Consider the following 6,375-nt stretch of genomic DNA (forward strand, 5'->3'; position numbering starts at 1 on the left):
CATTCATCCATCTAACTCGTATGCAATTATTAAATTATGATCACGTAAAGTAATGATGAATGGATAATAGTGTCGATGGTTTAGGGGGGGGGGGGTGATACCCCCATGACCATCCCCTGAAATCCGCCCTTGCCGTAGGCTGGGCACCACCACTGCGCTAACTTCTGAAGAAGATGAAGAAAAATAAAATGGATTTTGAATTAAATATTGAAATAAATTTGGGTTTCCCCGCACAGGTTCTAATATTTCTGTGATACCTTTCCGTCTTGCAAAATAATAGCAAATGAACTGATTTTAAAAAGCTCACAGACATGTTATCATCAGACTCAAAACTCCAGTTAAGGATACAATTCCCTTCAGGAAATCAGACAAATGATAATATGTGTACAATCTAAAGGACAATAAATCCTCTGCTTTGGATGATGCGTTACAGGTTTTCAAACACACATATACAAATAAATATGCGATATATGTGTGTGTGTCATCTCTTAGTCAGAGAGCTTAGGAAGAGTTATAAATATATTATCAAACTTTGCCGCATTCAGTAGTTGTAAATTCACCCTATTTGGGATCGTCAGTCTAGAATAGTCATAAAAAAACTGAATGCAGTAAATATCTCATATAAGCCGGCACTTCCTTCACATTGATATCTAAAATTGATTAGCACGCCAGTGAAATGTACTTGTGCCCCGGCTAAATGGCGGTTGAGCTGTGATTCGACCGCCTCGGCCAGAAACAAATTATGCTGCAAATTTTTCTTTTGCAATTTGATATATTTTTTTTTAATTCAAAATTGTACCTTTTGATATATCATAACAGAAATGTATGTTTGATTTTAAAATTTGTGTATTGATCCCTTCCCTTGGATCCAGAATTCATTCAACAATCAATAAAAAGTTTATTTGCAATATATTCTATTGAAAGTTACATTACATTAAGTTTAGTTTTTAAAAAAATTTCTGAGATTTAAAATGAAGCTATATAAATGTACTGCATTAAACATTCTTCAAAGATTTCTAGTTTTAAAACTTATAACAATAGTGATGTTATTTATACATGAAAAGGTGGATAATGCGGTTAATGGGCATCAATAAAGAAAATTGTTTTAAAATTATATTTTATTTAATAGGTATAGATACAATATTTCAGTTTTTTTAAAAGATGCATTAATCTGTCAATATATCTTTAGTGTTTACGTTAAATTGGCAGTTGTATAGATGTGTTTCAGTATTTTTGCAATCAGCATAGTTTTACAAATTTTTAAATTACAATCTGTAGGATTAGGTTTAAATGTTGTGGTAAATTATTTTAAGTTGTAAAAAGGCTAATTTGTTGTTTACTTTATAATTATTAGTTTTAAAATTGGATAAGAAACTTGGCGAAACTTGTACTCTTAATAAGAAACGTGTTGAACGGTCAGAGAAATTTCCTCACGAATGCAATGTAACTGGAAATGGATTCTAAAAGCAACATACGTCACGTTATCTATCTTCTCCGCCCTCTGCTGTCAGTCAAATTCAGGGGGCTTACACGAGTGCGTCAGTACTCAAGAGAAAGAAAGTAGACAAACTGCTTTTGTGAGTGTAACATGTACAAGAGTGATTTTTACACTTTCACTTCTTTCTTTCGTTCCTTTGCTTATCTTCTTCAACGCTTTAACAAAATTTCATAAAATTATCTGAACTTGTTCATTAAATGAGTTCTCCAAAATGAATCATTAAATAAACTAAAAATATGATTTGCTCTGAACTATAATCTGAAGCTAATAGATTATACTTGATGTATTTGTGTATTTTTAACATTATTATTATTTTCACCCTCTTTTATTGACCTAAAAATTGACCTGTTTCGGATATGTAAAGTATTTTCATTTAAAAAATAAATTTAAAAATTTAAAATAATTTTACATGAATGCCGCCGTAGCAAAAGAAAAAGTAGCGAGACCGAAATAGAGACTTATCCAACTTTTGGATAAGTCTCTGTTTCGAAAATTATTGTCTGCAGAGAAAAAAAAATCATTTATGTATCATTCCATATCAGTCGCTTGAAAAACGCATCAACGGTGCTATACTGCATTATATTATATTCTATCATATAGTTTTTTGTTTTGCAGCTAGTTTAAAAAATTATGACTTTATTTTTTACATTTACTTATAGCTCACCTCCAATCTCTGATAGAAATGTACTTTCATTACGATAAGTATTTAAATGTGGCATTAAATACTTTTCTATCATCTAAATCCCCCCCCCCCCTTTACCTCAGTAGTGACAAAGAAAGGGATGATCTCACAAGTGCGCCAAGATGTGCTCAAAATCTGTTCTCAAATTTGTCCCCAATCTATTCTCAAATGTGCTTCCAGTCTCTGTTCAAATGAGTTTCCAAGTTTTAACTAAGCAAATATCTTGAGCAGAACACAATTGTTGCATTTTCTTTGTAACAAAACATAATTCGGAACATATTTTAGTTCACGTCCCGTACACCGGATCCCATTTGAACACATTTTAGTACACATTTATGCAACTGAAGCATCTTTTTATTATCTGTATTGAAGTACGGTATAACTTCGATTTGAGATTTCCCCAATTTAACGACGAATTTCACTGGTCCGGATTTGACTACATTAAAAATCCATGCTCCTCGGTTTAACGATATCCTTGAATTAACGATAACTTTTTTCTGTCCTTTGAAAATCGCGTACGTTTGGAGTTATGCTGTATTTCAAACAAGCTTCCAATATATGCATGCTTTCACTGACGGATAAGCGCAAGGCGTCATGCCCATAGTTGCAGTACTGTTAAGATTGGCCTGTTGGTGATTCGAAGTCAAAAGATTATCTACTGCAGAGAATATTTACTGTTCCAACCAGTGTTGACTTTCAACCAAATCAGATTTCTTTTCTGCTAATCTAAAATTTAGTCGCGAAAAAGTTGGTATAAATCCAGAGAATACTAGATACGATCAGTAGAGCTAAGAGACGATGAATTTTCTGCTTGTTTCGGGCAAGACTTGATTCAAAATACTTGCTATAGATGGTAATTTGTATTTTTTATTTTTAACACGGTCAAGCTTCAAACTTAGTTGCTAATTTTATTATGTAACAAGAAAAGTTTATTATTATTATTATTACTATTATTTTCGCTTCTAAACATGAGTGTGTCGCTGACGCGAAACCAAAGCCGCCCCCCCCCCCCCCAAAAAAAAAGAGCTCAACTTAATACTTTTTCCTACCTCAATACGGGCGTTAAGTCAGTTTACGCAACTGGGGCGAGCTGGCGAATAAAAGGTACATAATATTAGCATGTCTTTAAAATTTTATTATTTAGGAGAAAAGTTTGCAAGCTTCAACTACACAATATTAGTTTTGGCCAAAAAACGAACTAATAATCATAATATAAAATATAGTTTTTTTTTTGAACACATTGCATTATTTAAGTCTAATTAATTTGAAATTAGAATAACTTGAAACCTGAATTTCTCCAATACTTTTGCTGAAATTGTTTGTTATTATTATTATTATCATTATCATATATATTGTTTCTTAAACGCTTCTTTTTTTTTTTTTCGGTGGGAGCGCCATAACTTCATCAATACTTTATCAAACCAATTGAAGCATCATTTAAAAGATTTTACACCCCCTTCCCATAAAAAGTTAAGAAACAACTCAAATTTTGGTTCTTTTGTCCAAAAACACCAATTTTTTCTGTTTTTTTTTTTATTACGCACTAGTTTACTTTTCAACGCGCCAGAGCAAATGCTATAATTTAAATCACCTATGAAGAGAGGAGAAAAGTGGAAATAGCTTCTTCATTGTAAGAAAATTCCTGAACATCACAGGTTATTTCCGAGCAACATTTTAGAATTTAACGGGTTTCCACCAGTTTTCTGCGAAAATCAAGTAGTTCGGCGAAAAGGTTTCTAGAATTGCTTCAAGTTGCAGGAATGCAAACTTCTTGCTGTTTTGAAAAAATATCTTTACCAGTATCAAAATATACTCAGCGTTTTTATTAAATTCTTATTGAGCTTGATTATTGAGCCTTAAGTTCAACTATACGGTTTATCCAGATTGAGGGGATAAATCAGGGAGCTAACAAACTAACATAAATAAGTTTTCTTACAGAGTACCTGATTTCTTCCCTAAAACGTCATTGCCTTCTATTGAGAAAGTTTCTGAATACTTCAGAAAAATTCCATGTTGATTTCGGAAAGGGTTACTGTCTTTTAGCGGGAAACTGTTGTGTTTTTTTTTTCTCGATACGTTACTGCCAGAATTTAAGCACATTAGCTGCGCATTATTTTGTAGGAACGTTTCGGAATATTCTTCACGGTTTTAAAGTGCATAAATATTTAAAAGAAATTATAGGTTATGATTTTTTTAATCTAAATTTGAGCTTCAAAACATTAAAATAATAAAATCATTTCTAATCATATACATAACTGTAAATCTGATATCGTCAAACTTTAAAACTTTTCATTGCTCAAAAACGTAATACCTCATAAGCGAAAACCAATGAAACAAAATAAGGGTTTTGTTTCCTTAAAAATGCTATTATATTGCTTGAACTCCATTGCAGCTAAATTTCCGTTATTACGAATAAAACTTTCGGTCCATTGAACTCTTTATACGAGTTAAAGATTACCATGAAAATTACTATAAAAGCATTTCTGCAAGATTTTTCCAAGCACACTCAAATTACAGAAATAATATTAGTTCTCAGTTCTGCAATAACTGAAGAATTAGGGGTGACAAATTTTACATTAAAGCTAAATCAATTTTGATTGCATAATTTATAAGACCTTTCAGAGATTTTTCTACATAATCAAACTTATTCAAATATTAAAATTGCCATTATAAATAATTGTAAAATGTTTATTTACTTTTATTCACAAACTTGCAAGAATTAAAAAAAAATAATAAATAAAAAAAATCCACATTGTACGAGTATTTCAAAAGAAACATGACAGTTGAAAATCATGCTCAAGTGATTCCTGACTGGGAGAAATTGACACGGAGGGTGGACAAAGGAGCGGTAGATGCTTTTAACGCCCCTACTGTTCGTCAATTCCTTCACCCTTCACTTCCCGCGAGGGGAAAAACTGCTGGTGTTCTGCAGGAAAGCCGAACGCTTCGAACGTAATATTACGTCGCTGCCGCTAATGACATATAAATTCGTTGACGTAATATTACGTCGCAGCCGCTTGAGTGGTTAAGCCACCTCTTCATAGTTGTAATCGAATGTGTAAAAAACGTATAATAACTAAAATAGGAGCGCTCTTCAGGTCATCTACTCTCAAGGAAATCAAAAGATCACATGAAATTATCTTAATTTTTGTCGCACTTTTCCCAACAGGGGAGGCTTATTTTATTTCTGTCTTTTTTTCTGGTCATCTTGAGCTTCTTTTTTCGTTGGTCAATTGGAAGTGACATCACAGTATCCATCGTTCTGCTGGCTTACGATTTACTTTTGAAATAACCCTTTAATTTTTAGACTCCTCCCCTTTTTTTCCTGTAACGTAACGCTTTTTCGGTCAAATTTGAGATGCCGCAAACACTTTTAAGAAACCTCGCTTCGGTAAGGTACTTTGAAGCCACGTGTTGAATAGTTTTGAACACATGATGCGTCTCCTTTCCCTTTCTACCCCAAATTTAACCTTTGACCAGCAAAGTGGTCTTCTAAATTTCTTAGCATCCTTTGGTCAGGGTGTTCTTGCCAGCTGCAAAAAACCGCCAAAGAGGTCTGGTGTCTCATTTTGTTTTGGTAACATTGGGGTCGATATAAATTGAATCGAATTGGAGAAACAAACACTGCAAAACTCGAAACAGAACCTTGCAAGCGCCGAGAAACGAGATAAGAAAGAAAGGAGCCGAAACTCAATTCCCCGTCTTCTGCTGACTTGCCGAAAAAAAAGGGGGAGGGGAATTGTTCATCTGATTTCAGTATCTCAAAGTTTTCCAGTTGTTTCCCCCCAAATAGCAACAAATACGCTGGAATCACTTCCAAGCTGGGAACGTCTGGGACACGACTTGTGTTTTCAATACGGGACCGGACATAGGATACTTTTTGTGAGTTAAGGCATGGCTCCCCCTGTTAACAATTTATTACCCCGCTAACACATCTCTACTCTGTGAATGGTTGACATTGCACTCGGAAGAAAGTGTCACCTTTCTTGCATCTTCCACTGAAGCTATGCACAGAGAGCAGAGCAATGGTTTGTCATTGGATTTCACTTTCCGTTCACTATACACATCACCTATTTTGTTATTGTTTAGTTCTTTTTTTTTTCTTTTTTTCGATGTTCATTTCGTTTTGTTTGATATGAATTAAACGTGGTAAATTATGTATTATGCAACTGTTTAAAGTCTTTATTTTTTGTCA

The sequence above is a fragment of the Uloborus diversus genome, chromosome 6 (genome assembly GCF_026930045.1).
Source record: "Uloborus diversus isolate 005 chromosome 6, Udiv.v.3.1, whole genome shotgun sequence".
NCBI classification, from domain to species: domain Eukaryota; kingdom Metazoa; phylum Arthropoda; class Arachnida; order Araneae; family Uloboridae; genus Uloborus; species Uloborus diversus.